Source organism: Anolis carolinensis, chromosome 4, assembly GCF_035594765.1.
Source record: "Anolis carolinensis isolate JA03-04 chromosome 4, rAnoCar3.1.pri, whole genome shotgun sequence".
Lineage (NCBI taxonomy): Eukaryota > Metazoa > Chordata > Lepidosauria > Squamata > Dactyloidae > Anolis > Anolis carolinensis.
The window spans coordinates 137,620,507-137,640,851 of record NC_085844.1 but is presented as its reverse complement, the minus strand read 5'-3'; the positions used below and the strand labels follow the sequence as shown (position 1 = coordinate 137,640,851).

The window sequence follows — 20,345 nt, the reverse complement described above, 5'->3', positions numbered from 1 at the left end:
AGAATAATACAATATAATATTAATTATATATTAAATGTAATATTACAGTACAGTGGTATAGTACAATATAGTAATATATAATGCTAATTTTTTGCTGTGCTAATAATATAATTTATATTATGTACATACAACTGTAAGTCACTCTGAGTCCCCTTTGGGGTGAGAGAGGGTGGGGGATAAATGTAGTAAAAATAATAAATATAATGTTGGGGATTTTTTGCACTACAAATAAGACATGTCAGTGTGCATAGGAATTTGTTCATATTTATTTCAAATAATTCGGCCCCTCAACAGTTTGAGTGACCATGAACCGGCCCTCCACTTTAAAAGTTTGAGGACCTCTGAGCTAGAGCATCCCCAGCAGGTTGGTAAATATTGGAAAAAATATAGAGAGAGGGAAAAACAACCCTTTTCCTAAAGAGAATGGATAGAGGCAATTCTAGAGTCTCTTCTCCTTTCAAGGAACAGGGGAAGAGAAAACGTAATATGGACACAAACACACACACACACACACACACACACGCCTACATACAGTCGACCTGGGCCTGGAGACTACAGACCTATCTCGAATCTTCCTTTTTTGGGCAAGGTCCTGGAGCGGGTGGTTGTTTCTCAGCTCCAAGGGTTCTTGGATGACAATGATTTTCTGGACCCATCGCAGTCGGGCTTCAGACCTGGTCATAGTACTGAGACGGCTTTGGTCGCCTTGGTGGATGACCTCCACAGGGAACTGGACAGGGGGAGTGTGACCCTGCTTGTTCTCTTGGACATCTCAGCGGCTTTCGATACCATCAACCATGGTATCCTTCTGGGACAGCTCTCCAGGATAGGCCTTGGGGGTTCTGCTCTGCAGTGGCTCCAGTCCTTCCTGGAGGGCCGATCCCATTTGGTGAAGCTGGGGGACACCTGCTCGGACCCCTGGCCATTGACCTGTGGGGTCCCGCAAGGTTCCATTCTGTCCCCCATGCCTTTTAACATCTACATGAAACCTTTGGGAGAGGTCATCCGGAGTTTTGGAGTGCGGTGCCATCTCTACGCAGATGACACCCAACTCTACTACTCCTTTCCACCAAACTCCAAGGAAGCCCCTTGGATACTGGACCAGTGCTTGGTGGCTGTGATGGGCTGGATGAGGGCGAACAAGCTGAAGCTTAATCCTGACAAGACAGAGGTCCTCCAGGTCAGTCGTATGTCTGATCGGAGTATTGGGTGGCAACCTGTGCTTGACGGGGTCGCACTCCCCCTGAAGGCGCAGGTCCGCAGCTTGGGGGTCCTCCTGGACTCATCACTGACACTTGAGGCTCAGGTGTCGGCAGTGGCCGGGAGGGCCTTTGCACAACTAAAACTTGTGCGCCAGCTGCGACCATACCTCATGAAGTCTGATCTGGCTACGGTGGTCCATGCCTTAGTTACCTCTAGATTGGATTATTGCAACGCACTCTACGTGGGGCTGCCTTTGAATACAGCCCAGAAACTCCAACTAGTTCAGCGGGTGGCAGCCCGGTTCCCAACAGGAGCAAATTACAGGGAGCGGTCTACTCCCCTGTTTAAGGAGCTCCACTGGCTGCCGTTCACCTTCCGGACCCAATTCAAGGTGCAGGTGTTAACCTACAAAGCCCTGAACGGTTTGGGACCCACTTACCTTTCTGACCACATCTCCCCCTATGAACCTGCACGATCCCTTCGTTCGTCGGGGGAGGCCCTCCTCTCGCTTCCGCCTCCGTCACAAGTGCGGTTGGTGGGGACGAGGGAGAGGGCCTTCTCCATGGCGGCCCCCCAGCTCTGGAACGCACTCCCCAGGGAAATTAGGCAAGCTGCCACCTTGGAAGTGTTCAGGAAGAGCCTGAAAACCTGGCTCTTCAGACAGGCCTTTGAAGAAGTACCGCCCACTGTATGCTAAACCCTTGTACTAGCGGTTTCTTCTGACCAGTTGTACCTGCTGGTTAACTCCTTGACATAGCCTCAGAGTTCACCCCAGTTTAAGGCTCTTCCCATGACCTTGTAGCACCTTAACTTCCTTCTTGTTTACAAGTTCCACTCAGTGCACTTTGCCCAGCTCATTTTATGTTTTTATTGCTGTGTTTTTCATGTGTTTTATAATGATTGTGATTTTTAATGCCTTTTAAATTTGTGTGTTTTTGTATTTGATATTACTGTATGCTGGGGTTTTATATCTGTAAGGCGCCCCGGGTCCCTCTGGGGAGATGGTGGCGGGGTACAAAAATATTATTATTATTATTATTATTATTATTATTATTATTATTATTATTATTATTATTTGATGGAGGCTACATTTCATTTTCATTTGAAAAACACAAATAAGGTTTCCGAGGAACACAAATAGCCCTACCTTTTTGCTTTGTCAAAAACAATAGCCTCGGATGGAAGGGGAGTAATAGGAGAAAATACTGCAACCTTTCATTACATACATACATACATACATACATACATACACACACACCAATTTGACAGACCTTTAGTAAACTAATGACTAAGCATTTCTTGGTAATGCACTCCCACTGCTAACAGGCAACTATATCTGACAATGAAAACAGAAACAATTCACAATGCAGCAATTTAGAGACAAAATGGCAAAGAAAGGTCCAGAAAATGGTCTAAAAGCATCTCTGGGGCCAAAGACACAGCTTTGTCACAACAGGCTGCTGCAATATCAGTAACACAGGAAATCTTTGAATTGAAGTTGGTATGCCAACTGCATACCTTCCTGGATATTTATCTCCTTATTCTATAAAACCAGTAACTGTGTTCAACTTACAAGCTCCCTTTCCATCTCTGAGCATGAGTCAAAGTCCTGGGGCTAATGTATTGGCAAACACTGGCCTGTCCTGAGTACAGAGAACATCACCATCATGTCATGTGAAGTGGGTGGTGATGGCAAGAAGGACTTCTCAAATGTTTCATTCCACTTACAGAATTTCTTTTCTCAGAGGAGATTGCCCAGCACCTGTGTTAGTGCTTGTAATGGCAGGAAAAGAGTATGTCTACCATCCTGACTTTAAATTTTAAGAAACTGTATGTTCAGAATACTTCCTTTCTCTTAATTTGAGTAAGCAATCATTTCTATTTGTTCTTTCCCCACAAACATATAAAGAATGTAACTGTAAACTACTGAAAAGTTGAAGTAATAGATACAGCAATCTAAGGAACAAAAGACCATTAAGCCTTTTGGATCTAAAATTATCTAGCTCTACCACTCTTAACATATTGTTAGCCAAGTGAAACTGATAAGCAAATCAAAGACATGAAAGTAAATTTCCAAAAATATAGAATTTATGAAATTCATAGCACAAGATTAATTGAAAGCCAATAATTTAAATAACATTATTGAATGGATCACAGCTGCAACACAGCATATTTTACACCCCAGTCAAATGGATTATGCCTTCCTTGGCAGTCTATCAAGCTTATTTGTGGACAGACTTAGAAGAATTACTATCAGAATAAAGATTAACATTTTACTGTAATACTAAAATAGAATATATGCCTTTATATAGCATGGAGAGAGCAATAGGATTGAAAGGATTTAGATATTAAACAATTTTTAGAAAATATCAATCTAGAAGACTTATAAAATTGTATAACCTGGAACAATCATGTATCATTGGCTATCACTCATGGCTGAGTATGATTGCCTTCCAAGTGTAGAGACTTGGCAATGGGTATGTAGGTGACTGTAGAGACCTATTCTGGATCCACATATTCTTTCACAGTGAGGAGATTAATTTCCAGATGGAAGATGGTCCTGAAAAGGGCTGTCTTGACACACCTTCCTCTTGTCATGTTTCTCCCTTTCACCCTCCTCCATTCATGCCTCTTCAAATTCCCCAACACTGTTGGTAACAGCTGACCTCCAATTAGAACGCTCCAGGGCTTCCCAGTTCTTGATATCTATACCAGTTTTTAAGGTTAGCTTTAAGCCCATCTTTATATCTCTTCTGCTGTCCACCAGGATTTTGTTTTGCATTCCTGAGTTGAGAGTAAAGTATCTGTTTTAGGAGACAGTGATCAGGCATTCAGACAATGTGGCCAGTCATAGAATCATAGAATCATAGAATAGTAGAGTTGGAAGAGACCTCATGGGCCATCCAGTCCAACCCCCTGCCAAGAAGCAGGAAATCGCATTCAAAGCACCCCCGACAGATGGCCATCCAGCCTCTGCTTAAAAGCCTCCAAGAAAGGAGCCTCCACCACAGCCCGGGGGAGAGAGTTCCACTGTCGAACAGCCCTCACAGTGAGGAAGTTCTTCCTGATGTTCAGGTGGAATCTCCTTTCCTGTAGTTTGAAGCCATTGTTCCGTGTCCTAGTCTGCAGGGCAGCAAAGCTGGTGGCGGAGGATCACTGCTTCAGTGTTGATGGTCTTTGCTTCTTCCAGAATGCTGACATTTGTCAGTCCATCTTCCTGAGAGATTTGCAAGATTTTTTTGGAGGCAATGTTGATAGAATGATTCCAAACGTTGAATGATGTTTGTAGATTATCCACGTTTCACAGGCATATAACAGAATTGGAAGGACAATAGTTCTATAAACAAGCATTTTGGTATTCCTATGAATGTCCCAATCCTCAAACACTCTGCTTTATTCGAAAAAATGATGCACTGAGATGCTGAGATGGTGTATTTCGATGTCGATGTCGAATTTTGTGGAGAGCTGGCTGCCTAGGCAGTGGAAATGGTCAGAATTTTAACATTACACCATTAAGCTGATTTTCTGGTATTACAGTGGGATTGATTGGTGCCTGCTGGTGCCACTTTGATTTTCTTGATTTCAGTGAGAGGTCTAAGCTTTTTGTATACTTCTGCAAAGGTGTTTACAAGTGGCTTGTAGGTCTTCCTCTAAAAGAGCACAGACTACATTATCATAAGCATATTTGAGTTCTATAACAGACATTGTTGTGACCTTGGTTAAGCTTCCAAGATACAGATCATAGTTATGAAGATGGATTATATGGTTGGGGTGATAATGCAGGCAATACCTGGAACAATGGAGAGAATTAAAAATACTGCAGGAGCAATTAAAGAAGGCTGAAATAGATGAGTCCATATTTGGTTCTCTTAGGACAATTTTTTTCAAGCTGGCTACAATTTGGAAAATTATTGGTTCATATGATTAAACAAGGATAATTTGTTAATATCATCAACAAAACAATTCCATGGAGAAAAAGGCTGAGATATATATATTTAAAAATAAATGTATTCCAGATTACATACATAAAGTAATTCAGATATATCGAAAGTGAGTGAAAATAACTTCCCCAAATGGGTGAGAGTTTGAGCTACAGAGGAAATGCAGAGCAGATTTAATCAGAAAAACACAAGATTTGTTAAGGTGCCTGACAAACTATTGGATCTTCGAGGAGACCAAACAAATGAAGTTAAGAGTCACAATAACATGCTTAAAAATGAATATGAACAAAGGGGGTTTGATTCTTAAATGAAGAAAGTATGCAGTAATGTCAAATCTTCAATGCTTTTTAACAAGGCCTTTTCTGTATCTATTCTAATGGAAAACAAGTCAACTAAAAAGTGCTCAAGCAAGATGGAATTTAGAATATGACAGAAGCTCTTTAACACTGCTGCAAGCAAGAATTAAAGGATGGCAACCTAGACTACCTGCTTGGATACTGAAAGAACTTTTTAAATGCAGTGTTGGAGGGAGATATGCTTTGTAACATACAGCTACAATTTTTCAGCACCTGAAAGAGTGTCTCTGAAACACAGTGTAAGGTGCAAGACCTCACCCCATACCACTTCACAGTTCAGAGTTTAGTAGGAAGGTGAGGGTCTTCCATGCCCTGTTTTACTGGGACCCAAATATAGTGCAGTATCAATCAAGTTTGCTGGTCCCTTACAGAGGAATTAGGATCACTGATAGGACAAATTGTGAATGGCTCCCATAGTCATCCACATTTATGGAACCATCAGTGAGAAAGATACAATGTTAATTGTAACAAACTTTGCACAAACCTTAGAAGCAAATCTAAGTATTTATTTATTTATCTACAGTATTTATATTCCGCCCTTCTCACCCCGAAGGGGACTCAGGGCGGATCACAATGCACATATACATGGCAAACATTCAGTGCCACTATTAGACCTACAACACACATACAGACAGACAGTAGACATATTATTCCAACTTCTGGCTTATAAGTGATCTAATTTTTTTAGGATATAAAATTAACCAGGGTAAAATTAAAATTAATAGCTATAGGGAATCTTCAAAGCTCAATGGAAAAATACTTAGATATGTAGAACTATGCCCACATCTAATCTGAATGAAAGAGCAGACATCAATGAAGTCTATTTTGTGAATAAATACCAAAAGAAAAGTCAATTTTGGAAGCATTTTGATACCTTTTAGGCTTGTTAAGACAATACCAATAACAGCTGTATATGGTACTTTTTCTCTCTCAACATTTGTTTGTTGAAGTTAAATTTATATAATTTTGTTCAAGAGCAGAAAAGAGAAGGTAGCTTAACATTTCCATGCCAGATCTGTTACCATCAAGCTGAACAAATATAGGCCAGGGTAGAGAGGATTACATAAGGGGAAGAGGTTTGAAATAACAACGAAATATATACTTCTAGCAGATATGAAAGAACTAGATCAAATCAGAGACATGTTTAAAATAAAATAAAAGTCTGTTGTTTTAATAGCTTTTATAATTAATTTTATAATTAAATTTTAATTGTCTTTTATATCACATTTTAGGTTGTTAGCTACTTTTGAGTTCCAATCCTGGGTAAAAAGTGGTGTATAAATAAATAATAAAAACATTATCAATGAGACACAGTTTATATAGTCAGGAGTACTATCAGGCTTGACAGTGAATGTTAATAGACTACTAGACTGAAGCACGAGTAACAACAAAACAATGGAATTTGCCTTTATTACACATTTATGGAAAAGATAAATAATGTTCCATTTCCTAGATTGACATTACTTACAATTGAGATGTTGGGTCCAAATGAAGCTTAAGGAAAGAATTAAGCAGAAATGGGGACACAATTAATTCTTGTCATGTGAAAGGGAAGCTGTACCTGAACTGAGAAGATTTTGATAGCATACATAAGAGAAAAGAAAGAAATTTATCACCATGCTTCAGACAAACAGAAATCTATTCAAAGTCTTTGCATTTTTAACATTAAACATATGCACAACTCTCTTATATGTTGGCCATGAAATAACAAAAGGGTTGACTCGAGGGAGGGTGAAGGAAAGGCTCAAAGTCAAGTACTAGATGTTCCTTATAATCCCACTAGCTGTGCCCGGCCACGCGTTGCTGTGGCAAAATATGGTGGTATGGGAAATAAAGTATTGAGGAACTGGTGGTAGTTAAGGTAAAGGGTAAACGTTTTCCCCTGACATTAAGTCCAGTTATGTCTGACTCAGAGTGTTGGTGCTCATCTCCATTTCTAAGCCGAAGAGCCAGCGTTGTCCATAGACTCCTCCAAGGTCATGTGGGATGACTGCATAGAGCGGCGTTACCTTCCCGCCAGAGCAGTACCTATTGATGCACTCACATTTGCATGTTTTTGAACTTCTGGGTTGGCAGAAGCTGGGGCTAACAGTGGGGGCTCTCTCCGCTCCCCCAATTCAAACCTGCAGCCTTTCGGTCCAGAAGTTTAGCAGCTCAGCGCTTTAACACGCTGCGCCATCAGGGGATATTATTTCCTAAAGGTTGTGAATATACAATATTTCTGATTGTTTTTTTTTGTCTGTTGGAGGCAAGTATGAATGCTGCAATTAGGAAAAATGATTAGGATGTAATGGCCTTGCAGCTTTAAAGCCTGGCTGCTTCCTCCCTGAGTGAATTTTTTGTTGGGAGGTGTTACCTGGCCCTGATTCTTTCCTGTCTGGAATTCCCTTGTTTTCAGAGTGGTGTTGTTTGCAATATTTTATGTGCGTCTACTGTCTGTGGCCCTGAGAAAACAGAGGATTTGCCAGACTTTGATGATGGGAATACTTTGTTGGGAGGTGTTAGCTGGCCCTGATTGTTTCCTGTGTGGAATTCCCCTGTTTATTTACTGTCCTGGTTTTAGAGATTATATTGTTCTGCATTATTCTATCCCAGTAATTATTTCATATTAAAGTAGAATCTCACTTATCCAACATTCACGTATATAATGTTCTGGATTATCCAACGCAGTCTGCCTTTTCATAATCAATGTTTTTGTAGTCAGTGTTTTAAATTCATTGTGATATTGTAGTGGTAAATTTGTAAATACAGTACAGTAGAGTCTCACTTATCCAACATAAACAGGCTGGCAGAATATTGGATAAGCGAATATGTTGGATAATAAGGAGGCATTAAGGATAAGCCTATTAAACATCAAATTAGGTTATGATTTTACAAATGAAGCACCAAAATATCATCTTAGACAACAAATTTGGCAGAAAAAGTAGTTCAATACACAGTAATGCTATGTAGTAATTACTGTATTTATGAATTTAGCACCAAAATATCACAATATATTGAAAACATTGACTACAAAAATGCATTGGATAATCCAGAACATTGGATAAGCGAGTGTTGGATAAGTGAGACTCTACTGTAATTACTACATAGCATTACTGCGCATGGAACTACTTTTTCTGTCAAATTTGTTGTATAACATGATGTTTTGGTGCTTAATTTGTAAAACGATTACCTAATTTGATGTTTAATCGGCTTTTCCTGAATCCCTTCTTATTATCCAACATATTCACTTATCCTGCCGGCCTGTTTATGTTGGATAAGTGAGACTCTACTGTATATTGATAATCTTCTATTATCTGCTTAGAACTGGATTATATGAGGCCCCTTCTTCACAGCTGGATAAAATGCACACTGAAGTGGATTATATGACAGTGTGGAGTCAAGATAATCCAGTGCAAAGCAGATAATGTAAGATTATAAATGGGTTATAGAGCTGTGTAGAAGGGCCTTGAGTCTACACTGCCATATAATCCAGTTAAAATCAGATAATCTGTGGAAGAAGCCTAAGTGAGGCCTAAATCAGCCTGTCCCCTAACTGAAGCCTGGCTGTCCCTTGGCTGGTTGCTAGGCAACCAAGTGGGCAGAGATTAGCCCTCTAAACTGGCAGCAATTGGATAAAAAAAATTACTGCTCTCCCTCTAATTAGAACTTTATTTTTCTTTTCTTTTTGTTGTATCAACCTGGAGGCATGGATGATGGGTTGTGTTGTCAAATTTCGAGGTTGCGGGGCCTGTACTTTTGTTGTTTTGTCCACTGCCCTGATGCCATCACTCTTTTATATATATAGATAGTTGAGTCTAATGGTATGTTGAAGTGTTAGTAACAATGCAAACACTATCTGCTAATGTCTACGATATAACACACAAAAGCCTACTTTTTAACCAACAATATATTGGCAGGTAAAATGATAACATGAATTAAATACCATATTTCTCCACATAATAGTTGCATTTTCCCCTTCAAAAAAGGGTTGTGAGACTATTGTGCAGTGAAAATGGGAGAAGCCTACAGTGCCTCTCCCAGCCTGCAGCCAAAGGAGGCCCACAGGCCCCACCCACTAGCATGCATAATAGTGGCACCCCTTGCCCTGTCAGCCACACCAAAGAAGCCTCCTTTAGCTGTGGGAAGTCAAGGGAAGCCTCCTATTCTCATGCCTTCACCTGCCTGCATGTCTGCTCCTCAGACCTACAGGGGCTTTCCTTGACGGGGAAGCCTGTTATCTCCAAGGGGCAGGTGCATGGGCACGGGATGCAACTATTATGTAAAGATTTATAAAAGACAAAGAATTGGGACCACAGAAAGGGGGGGGGTGCAACTTTTATGCAGTGGTAACTATTATACGAGGAAATGTGTTATGCTAATTTTGTATGACCAGAGATACCAATGCAGGATCTCCTCCATAGTTTGTTCCCAAACTTACAAAAAAGGATATTTAATGTTCTATGCTTTGTAAAGTACTAGTACATAGCATTTCCCTTTGTATCAACAAACTATATATAGGAGCCGCGGTAGCACAATGGATTAAACCCTTGTGCTGGTTGAACTGCTGACTGAAGGTTGCCAGTTCGAATCCCGCCTGTCGGCTCTAGCTTACAGGGGACATGAGAGAAGCCTTCCAGCTAACATATCCAGGCACCACCTGGGCAACATCTCTGTAGACGGCCTCATACCAGAAGCAATTTGCAGTATGTTCTCAAGTCGCTTCTGACACAATTAAAAAACGATAAAATATATGACCTTTTGTGTCATTTATTCTATCCTGGTAACCTATTCTGAAGGACAGAAATCAGATTTATTCTCTCCTCATATCCTTATTCCACCAACATGTTAATATTATGATTAAATGTTATTAATTTTAATAAGTCATAATATTAACTTCCTGGGCATATGTAAATATCATTAAGAATATCTGCTTAATGCATTCTGACTATTCCACTGCAATTGTTCTTGCATTCAAAAGGAGTCACTAATATTGTTTCTTTTTTGGGATCTACCTCAAATAATACATCAATATCAGCTCTTTCAATATTTTATAAACATTCACTTTTGATTCTGATTTGGTATGCAGACATAGCAATTGAACTACTGCTAGTTGTTGCACTTAAATGTTTTTGCTTATAGAATGGTATTTTATTCAGCAGGAGTAAGAAATCTGTTTCAGCCCCAAAGCTACACTAATTTCCAAGTAACTTTCAAGGGGTTATGCCAGAGATAGCTTCATAAAAAGTAGGAAAATAAATAGACAACGCAATCTGTATTATCTCATACTGTTGCAGATGCTTGAACGCATAAATACAAGTGAAAGAAGCTTGTAAAATAAAATAAATTTCTTTTTCTGGGAAGAGAGATGAAGAAGCAGCCAAAATACACATGTTTAAAAATATACTTTTTAAAGACTGAACATGGGTTTTACTCTTCCTTCCAGACTCCAACCCTCCATTCTGAGATAGGTTGGACAAGAAATTCTCATGCATAGCTTTTACTTGCTTTCTGACTGACCAACGGACATCACTGATGACTGTAGCTAGTTTGGTAGCCCGCTGTGCTTCTAAGCTATGAATTTTAACAGGAAAACAACCTTCTTTCTCCCACAGCTCTTGCCACTATGGTCACTTTAGATCAGGGGTCCCCAAACAAAGGCCCATGGGCCGGATGCAATCCTCCAAGGTCCTTAGCCCAGCCCCTGCCCTAAACTTTAAACCTAGGGTAGCTCTATGTCTAAAACGACTTGAAGTCACACAACAATAAAAATTCTAATTAACTTGACTATCTCATCAGCCAAAAGCAGGCCCACACTTCCCATTGAGAAACTAGTAAGTTTATGTTAGTTAAAAATGTTCTTCATTTTTAATATTGTATTGTTATATCTTTTTTCTTTTTGCAGAACAAATACGATTTCTGCAATGTGCATAGGAACATGCACATGTTTTTTTTTCAAACTATCTATGCCCCAACAATGACTGTGAACCGGCCGGCCCTCTGCTTAAAAAATTTGAGAGCCCCTGCTTAGTCTATATAAGCAAAGAGAATGGAACATGAGCAAACAGTTGTCCAAGTGTCCAACCATGCACCTTCAGCTGTCCACTCCTAGTGCTGAGAGATACTGATAGAGAAGGGACAGCTGCAGAATATGTGGCATTCATGCAGCTGCTTCTCTCTGAGAAGCAACAGTTCCAGTTGGGACTCTTGGTACTTTTAAGTTCAGGCTGGAAGGCACGATCTTCATGTCTTTCCGCCTTGACCTGAAATTACACAGGACACTAATGAGGGTTAGTACTGCTCTGAGGCTAGCAGCTGCCTAAGCATAGGGCCATGCCCTCTACAGCTCTACTTCCCCACTGTCAATTCACAACAGAGAAAGAAGAAAGACAGCTGCAGAATTTATGATATGTGCTCAGGTGGCAGCTAGTTTTAAGGATCCCCAGCCAGCATTACAATGAAGGCATAACTGCTGGTTTATGCACCACAACATTTGCCTTTTGGACCCATTCCCAACAGGACTGTGAAAAATATATTCTGAGGAAAGATATTGAGAAGTTATAGGTGTTATCATGGAAGTGGGACAAACACAGTTAATACCGTCTTATTTATATTACTGCACAATAAGAAAACAACATTTTGTTTTCCATTCCTTAAAGAAAAGAAACCTAATCTTAAATACAGTATATATATTCATGTATCAGCCAAGGTCAGGTTTTGGAGCCAAAATTATTAATTTTTCTTTGACCTGTGTATATTTCGAGAGTAATAGTGGCATGTAACAAACAAATATTTTCATTTCCATTTAAAAATGCTTAGAGTGAAAATACTTAGGAAAACCTAAAGGAGAATAACATAAAATTACTATATCTATACAAATACAAATTAATATGACTGAGGAAAAAAGAATAAGAATGCAGCCTGGAAGAGTGGGGGTGGGAGAGAAGAACAAGGACAGCAATCTACTTTTAATAAATGACCTAGCAAAAAGGTCAGTGACAAGAAGTAGAGATGAGAATCACTCACACTCCATTACCCCTCCCTAGACAGCAATGTGGGGGAGCCAGTTTGGGCACTTGAGATGCAGAGGAGTATTGGTGGCAATTTTTAAAAAAGGCTTTAGTCATAAGCTTCTCTAATGAAACTGAGACCATAATTATTGAAGTATATAGGCTTTTACATTAAACGCCTATTTAAATTGGCCACTGTAGTCTTGCTGAAGTTTATGCAGTAAGCCCTTGGCAGCTGCCACTCACTTCCTTTTTAAGCACCCAAAGTTGCTCCTCCACTTTGCTGATGGCTTCCACTAAAAGGGAGGGTTACTTTTCTTTCTCTGATTTGTGCATGGGAAGAGTAATAAGGTGACAGCATGTCTCACCTCTACCTCTTTTCACTGCCATTGCACTGGGTCTATTCCAATACTGACCAGTGTATAGGTTCATTCAATTTGGGGTAGGAGGTGATTGTTGGAGGGGGAAATCAACTTGTATTCAAGTACATACAGTAATTTTAATAGGACAGATCCATTGTCCAAGATATAACTTAATTACCGAATGATGAGCCAGCACATATAGAAATCCCATTGAGTTTACTCATTGGGTTATGAACCTGATTCAGGCCAATGAATCTACCTCTTCACAGGCAAAATTCCCAATTCTAACAATTATAGCAGGGCTAGGCAATTCTCATAATCCCTGAACTAATAATGCTGACTGGAGCATATGAGAGCTGCAACCCAAAACAACTGGGGGATGTTTGTTGTTCTTGTGTGCCTTTGGGGTGACTTTGACTTATAGCAAGGTTTGGGATTTTTTTACCATTTTCTTTGGCCAGAGAAGGTTTGCTATTGACAAAAGGCTGAGCAAATGTACTTAAGAGAAGCAGAGCGAGTGAGACTTGCCCAAGGCAACCCACTGAGTTTCTACAATCAACTAGTAGTCATGTAAACCCTGATCTCCCAAAGTTTCAATCCACCACCCACACCAAAAAGAGTCTGATTTTACCATTTCATATGAGGGATACCATTTTACTATGCTACTATCTATAACAGAGGTTGTGCATCCATGGATTTTGTTATCCATGGTCCTGGAACCAAATCCCATTGGATACCAAGGACTTATAATAGTGTCTTTTAGATACCAATTATAATTCAGCCTAAGTTAAACCAATTACACATAAAACATGTACAGAAATATCAAACTATATAAATACTGAGGACAGCTAAAGTTTTTACAAATTTACAACACTTGGCAGTTTCGTCCTATGAATGTATATTTAGAAATCAGATCCTTGAAATTCACTGCTTTACTGCTAGGTAAGTACGTATAAGTAGCTTACACCAGCTTTACTGGGGAGAGAGAGGAAGTACGTAGTTCTGAAGAATTTAGCTTCAAATCACTCGTTTGAATACACATGCATATTCCTCTTGCTTGCATTACAAGGATTTAATATTTTGATTTCTAAACCATGAATTTCTCTTATATGCATCTTAAATATATTCATGTACAATAACTATTTTAACCATTGCAATTATATTGTTAAAAACATTATACAACTTAAAATGTCATTATCTTAACAACCAGAAATACTATTATTACTATACTTTCTTTTGTTTTTTTATAACACTACAATATGAACACTATTCTTATACCTTAAAAAGGTTGCTAAAATGTTGGATGTGTTTACTATATATTTTCCTTTTCCATTTTTTGTCCCTCAACAAAAAACATATAAAGAGACATATTCCCAATTAAATGGGCATTGGATCATATATTTAGCTAACTTAAGATCTAGCAGCCTTGAGTTCCCCCCTCTCAAGTGTGTATTCTTTTAGCGTTTGAATAAGGGTGCATCTACACTGTAGAATTAATGTAGTTTGACACCAACTGAATGCCCAATTAAATGGGCATTGGATCATATATTTAGCTAACTTAAGATCTAGCAGCCTTGAGTTCCCCCCTCTCAAGTGTGTATTCTTTTAGTGTTTGAATAAGGGTGCATTTACACTGTAGAATTAATGTAGTTTGACACCAACTGAATTGCCACAGCTCAATGCTAAGGAATCATACGAGTTGTATTGTTGAAGGCTTTCATGGCCGGAATCACAGGGTTGTTGTGTGTTTTCCAGGCTGTATGGCCATGTTCCAGAAGTATTCTCTCCTGACGTTTTGCCCACATTTATGGCAGGCATCCTTAGAGTGAGGATGCCTGCCATAGATGTGGGCAAAACATCAGGAGAGAATACTTCTGGAACATGGCCATACAGCCTGGAAAACACACAACAACCCAATCATAGGAGTTGTTTCACGAGATTTTTACCTTACCCTGCTAAAGAGTGCTGCTTTTCCAAGCTACATCTCTCATGTTTCCATAGCACTAAGCCATGACAATTAAAGTGATATCCAATTGAATTATATAATATAAGCGAACCCTAAGATCTAAATTATGTTATCTTAATGAGAATAGACCTACTGAAACAAAACCACTGAGATAGTTACATAAATCCCACCAAATTCATGCAACTGCCTTAACTGGGATAAATAATAGGATTCAAGCTATGGGTATTAATCCCATCTAATTGCTTTATGCCAATAAAAAGAATTTTTGAGTTTTAATAACATATATGATTTCTAACATTAGTTTTATAAAGAATGCATTTCAATTTCTCCCTGTTTCTTTCTTTGGCGAAATGTTTTTTTCTTCAGTAGCAGTAAGAGACTAAGCAACTGTATGTTATCTCAGATTTAGAAAGACTTATCTCATTCTAATCTTTTTTTGGCTGTCAGTCATTGCTGATAAAATGCATGCAGCAAATAAAAGCAAAAATTAAATACTAATCTATTTCAATGCTTGCTCATTCTATTTACTCAGTACAATTTTCTTCTAGTATTACATGAATGCAGACTTGTGATTATAAAGAAAAGTGATCTGTGTAAGTTTTCTGAGTTAGTGCAGGGCCTCAGCCCATGTAAAGCCAAAGCTACTATATTTAACTTTCCTTAACATACCTTATCAACATTCACTAATTAAGTTTTTTCAGCTTTGAAATGTTATCACACCTACCCAACTTGTCCCACAGAAAAGTTACTCTGGATGCTGGCTCACAGGTGCTGCAATTAGAATTCAATGCAATGCCAGAACACATTGCACCCCAGCATGCAGGTCTTGTCACCATTTCCTTGATCATTCCCTATCTTTAGTGTCCAGTGAAGCTAGGAGCATTGAGGGCTGAGGAAAGACATTTCTTTCAATATTTTAAAAAGGACATGGGCATAAAATGTAAATATTTTTGAAGCCATTGAGTGGAATTGATGAGATTAGCTCCAAACCGTCTGCAGAGAGAAGAGATGGTAAAAGGTGGTAGTTATTCAGCTATGGAAGAAGAATAAATTACGTAGACAAGCAATACTAAGCTAATATTAATTTATCAACAGAGACATATATTAAAGTCTTTATCAATAAAAAAAGTATCATTTCCAGACACATGCTGTATACTCAAAGTGACATTACAAAAAGCTCTTGAGATATATCTCTGTATAGTTGGTTGCTGTGAGTTTTCCAGGCTGTATGGCCATGTTCCAGAAGCATTCTCTCCTGACATTTCACCCAGGAGAGAATGCTTATGGAACATGGCCAAACAACCCAAAAAAACTCACAGCAACCCAGTGACACTGGCCATGAAAGCCTTTGACAACACATTATCTCTGTATAGTTATAAAAATAGAGGAAACATGAAACATGATTGGAAACCTACCTTACTATGGTAAGATTTTGAACATATAACACATCTGTATTTCAAACTGCATTTCTGTTTCTCATGTATGCATACCAACAGCATGACAGAAGCTCAAATGAACTTTAAATATGTATGGTATTGGCTCAGCCAAGAGCTGGATCAATTACATTCTTAGAGTGGGCTGATTTCTTCCAAATTTCTTCCAAACCTACCTTACTATGGTAAGATTTTGAACATATAACACATCTGTATTTCAAACTGCATTTCTGTTTCTCATGTATGCATACCAACAGCATGACAGAAGCTCAAATGAACTTTAAATATGTATGGTATTGGCTCAGCCAAGAGCTGGATCAATTACATTCTTAGAGTGGGCTGATTTCTTCCAAATAATGATATACTTTACTTAACATGGTAAATTATGTACTTCACAGGTAGGAAAGCAACCTCCACTTAAAACCTAATTATTTCAAGACGGAACATCCCAAACACATTGCCTTTTTACACATTCTATTTGTATTACAACCACATTTGTTGGTTTCTAATATGAATCGCAAACCAGTTTTAGTTTGATGAGATATGAGACTCCACATATGCTCAGATGCTGGTGCTTAATTACTAAGAAAAGGAGAAAGCATTTTTCAAGATTGCCTGAAATCAGTGCCATCTGTCCTTAGAAACCCTGCCCTCACTGTGATCCTGTGTGTTGGGATACATCCACATATGGCTTGTTCTTGAAAAAGTGGGTTCAAATAGACTGAGGTGTGTTTTAGCTTTAACTATAGATCCTTGAGCTATGATCCTTAAATCTAGAGATATACATACAACACCATATCTTCAGGGGATATATTCCAGGGCTTTGCATACATACATGAAACGATGGCTATAATAGTGAATCTCATTGACATGAAGAACTGTTGGTCCAAGAAGACCACAGAACCACACTGGAAGACCTAAAAAGTGGCTAAATGCAACACATATGGTGGGATGTGAATAAATGAAACAATGTATACCAGTGTCATGGATATGGAGGTTGTAGTGTATATTCCAAATGTCAAGGTCTAATACTGAAAACTGATGTTGAGTTCTAGAATAAATTCATCCACCACACATTTTTATTATTTAAGTACATTGTACACATATACCAGGATTAAGCAAGCGCTGACACAACTAGGCATAGACTCATCTTCGTTTCTAAACCCCAAATCAGAAAAAAATATGACAAAATATTGTCAGATGGATAAGCAGCTCTACTTAGGGTCATGGAGAATTATTCCTTTCAATTATTAGAACAGATATAATAAGAAATATTATGCTTTATCCCTTTGCTTTTTTCAATCTTGTAAAGCCCAAAGCTTTCTCTTACCTATTTAAAATAATGAAACTAGATCATTTAAAAATAAATCCCTTAAAACTTTAGAATCTTCTACAGAACAGCCTCTCCTTATAATTTACATCCACGTTCTAAGGTCTTTTAAAGAGGATATATCATTAGACACAAAATGTACTATCCAATAATAGCATTAGGATTTCTCAGTGCATATATCCATCATTTCAACACTGAGCATTTAGTGCAATTCAATGCTAGTGTTAAACTGGGGCAGCCAGATAACAAACTCCTGTAAAAGAAAACCCTTAATGCGCATCAGTGCTCTGGGCATCAAACTGGTTCCAGGATTTCCTATGTAATTATCTTTTCAGCAAAGCCATTTTTTTCCATATCAGTTTGCAAGTGACTTCAGTGATCAATGTAGATGGGCCATTTCATTAACAGAGCCATTCTGCATGGCCTTTGGTGGATGAAATAGTTCCATCATTAGACTGATTTTAAAAGTTTTAAAAGTATACTTTAGTGTGATTCACATTTGTAATCTCTGTGTTATTTTGAATGTTTCACTTGCTCTGTATCACTTTGAGGTCCTTCGGGAGCTGGGGAGCAATCTTACCTTCCCGTTTAAAACATGCCTATTTAAACAAGCCTTTGATCTTACTTAGATTTGTAGGGTTAGTTCGAGGACTTACTGTTGGCATCACGTTGGCACTGAAGTGTAGTAAATTTATTGATTAGCCCTTAGGCCATATCACAGTACCAAACCAAACAAAAAGGCTTGATAAAACATGATTACACTCTATAAAGTAAATTTAAAAAACACCTATGACATTATAATAAATAAATATGATAAAACTGAATATATACAGCATGTTTCATATCTCCCCTACAATTTACCCCAATCATCCCCACATATGTAGTTCTGAGATATATTGCTTTGCTTAAAAACAGAGTTGTTTTATATATTATTTTTGGGTCCTGGTCACACATAAAATACGTTGTTCTGATGTGGGTTTCCCAATAAATTATCCTTTTGATATACGTCGGGCCGGCACTGGGTATGTGTCAATTTGAAACATATTTAAATCTGCAGCTATAACTGCATTTTATGAATGTTCATGTTTTACATTGTAATTATATATGTGTGTGATTGTAATTTTATGGTTTTATCACTTTAGATTTACGTATCTAAAGTGATAAAACCGTATCGCAGCACTTCACTGTATTTTTTTAGCCGCCCCGAGTTACTTAGGGTAGATGGTTGGGGGGGGGGGGGCTGAAATAAAATTTATTATTATTTATTAAGGTATGTGCAGTATGTACAGGAATTTATTCATGGTGTTTTTTCAAACTAAGTTTGAGGACCACTGGCCTAAATGAATCTTTATTGAGGCAGATGCCTCAGGACTCTTCCACACAGCTATATAACCCAGAATATCAAGGCAGAAAATCTCACAATATCTGCTTTGAAGTGGGTTATCCTAGTCCATACTGCCGTATATTCCAGTTCAAAGCAGAAAATATGGGATTTTATTCAGCTATGTGGAGGGGGCTTCAGCGACCCTGTCGAGACACCCCACTGGGCCCAAGACCAAGCAAGACCTGACAAATAAGCGCAAAGGCCCGTCAACGGGAGCAAAGCCTTACTCCACCTTCTTCCACTGCAGAGGAGCCAAACCTGCCGCGGGGGAGGAAACAAACGTGAGCAAAACCACAGGGGCGTCGCTGGAGAAGTGAAGAAACACTCCCAAATATTTGCGAAACGAGCCTAGCTCGGAAAACATGTCCGGAAAAAAAAAACCCAACCAGAATGGAGGCCACCTGCCGTGAGGTGAGAGGCTGGAATGCCCTTCGCTGGGCCCTTTTGGCGCCGCGGCCGGCAAAAGTTACCTCAGGGCCAAACGGGAAAGGCGCCCTTTCGGCCCCCACTGGGCCTCACGACTCCGAAAGGCAGGCGGGCACCGTGAGGAAGGCCTCAAGGCCCAATCAGGCCTACCGGGCCTTCCTGTCCAGCCCGGCCCTGTCCTGCCCGGGCCCTGGCGCGCTGTAGGCCTCGCCCAAGCCGGGCGGGAAGAGCAGCCCAAGGGGCCGCCTCACGCCCGGAGACCCCTCCCGCAGCCCCCGGAGGCCTCCCCCAAGGTCTTCTTACCTGCCGGGGCCTCTGGCGACCCGTCCCGAGTCAGGCGGCGGGACCGAGCCGGAATTTGCCCGGAGAGGCGTTACGTAAACCGGCGCCGGCCCCGCCGAGGGGAGGAACAGCGGGATGGGCGGGGCGCCCTCTCTGACCACTGCGCATGCGCTATGCGGCCGCTTGGCCCCGCCTCGTATCCTTCCGCGCAGAGGCCTCCTTGGGAAGGTGTCTTTGGCGGGGAGGAGACAGTCCTCAGGCCCAGGCCAAGATCGCTTCCCTGTCCTTAAAGGGGCAGCAGGGCGGCCTGGTTGGAGGCCACATTAACATTGCAATACTATGCACACTGAACCTGCATTATACCGTCGGTGTAGACTCATTGTGTGCCAGAATATGTGGAGTCTTGTTCCACACAGCTGACATTATCTGCTTTGAACTGGAATAGAGTCTCGCTTATCCAATGTTCTGGATTATCCAACGCAATCTGCCTTCCGCCCGAATCCACAGCTGTTTCTCTAGGCAGCAAGGACTGAACTTTTTACGGATTTAACTATCGACAATGTTATTACTATAAGTTCATTTTATGCAATTCTACCTTTATTTCCAGTCAATTTTTAGTAGTCAATGTTTTTGTTGTCAATTTTTTCAATACATTGTGATGTTTTGGTGCTAA

The 20,345-nt window shown here is 39.7% G+C and overlaps 1 protein-coding gene across 7 annotated transcripts in view; it reads right to left on the bottom strand.

Moving 5' to 3' along the window:
• kiaa0232 (KIAA0232 ortholog) overlaps nt 1–19,845 on the bottom strand; it is a 59,468-nt gene extending 39,623 nt beyond the window's left edge. For 3 of the 7 annotated variants that reach the window (XM_008109068.3, XM_008109071.3, XM_008109070.3), the window contains exon 1: nt 19,694–19,845. The gene's annotated coding sequence lies outside the window, so the exon portion shown is untranslated. Of the gene's footprint in view, nt 1–6,968; nt 6,995–19,693 lie in introns of all 7 variants that reach the window. The other 4 variants (XM_008109069.3, XM_008109073.3, XM_008109072.3 and 1 more) reach the window with 4 other exon arrangements.
• Between the last annotated feature and the right edge of the window lie 500 nt (nt 19,846–20,345).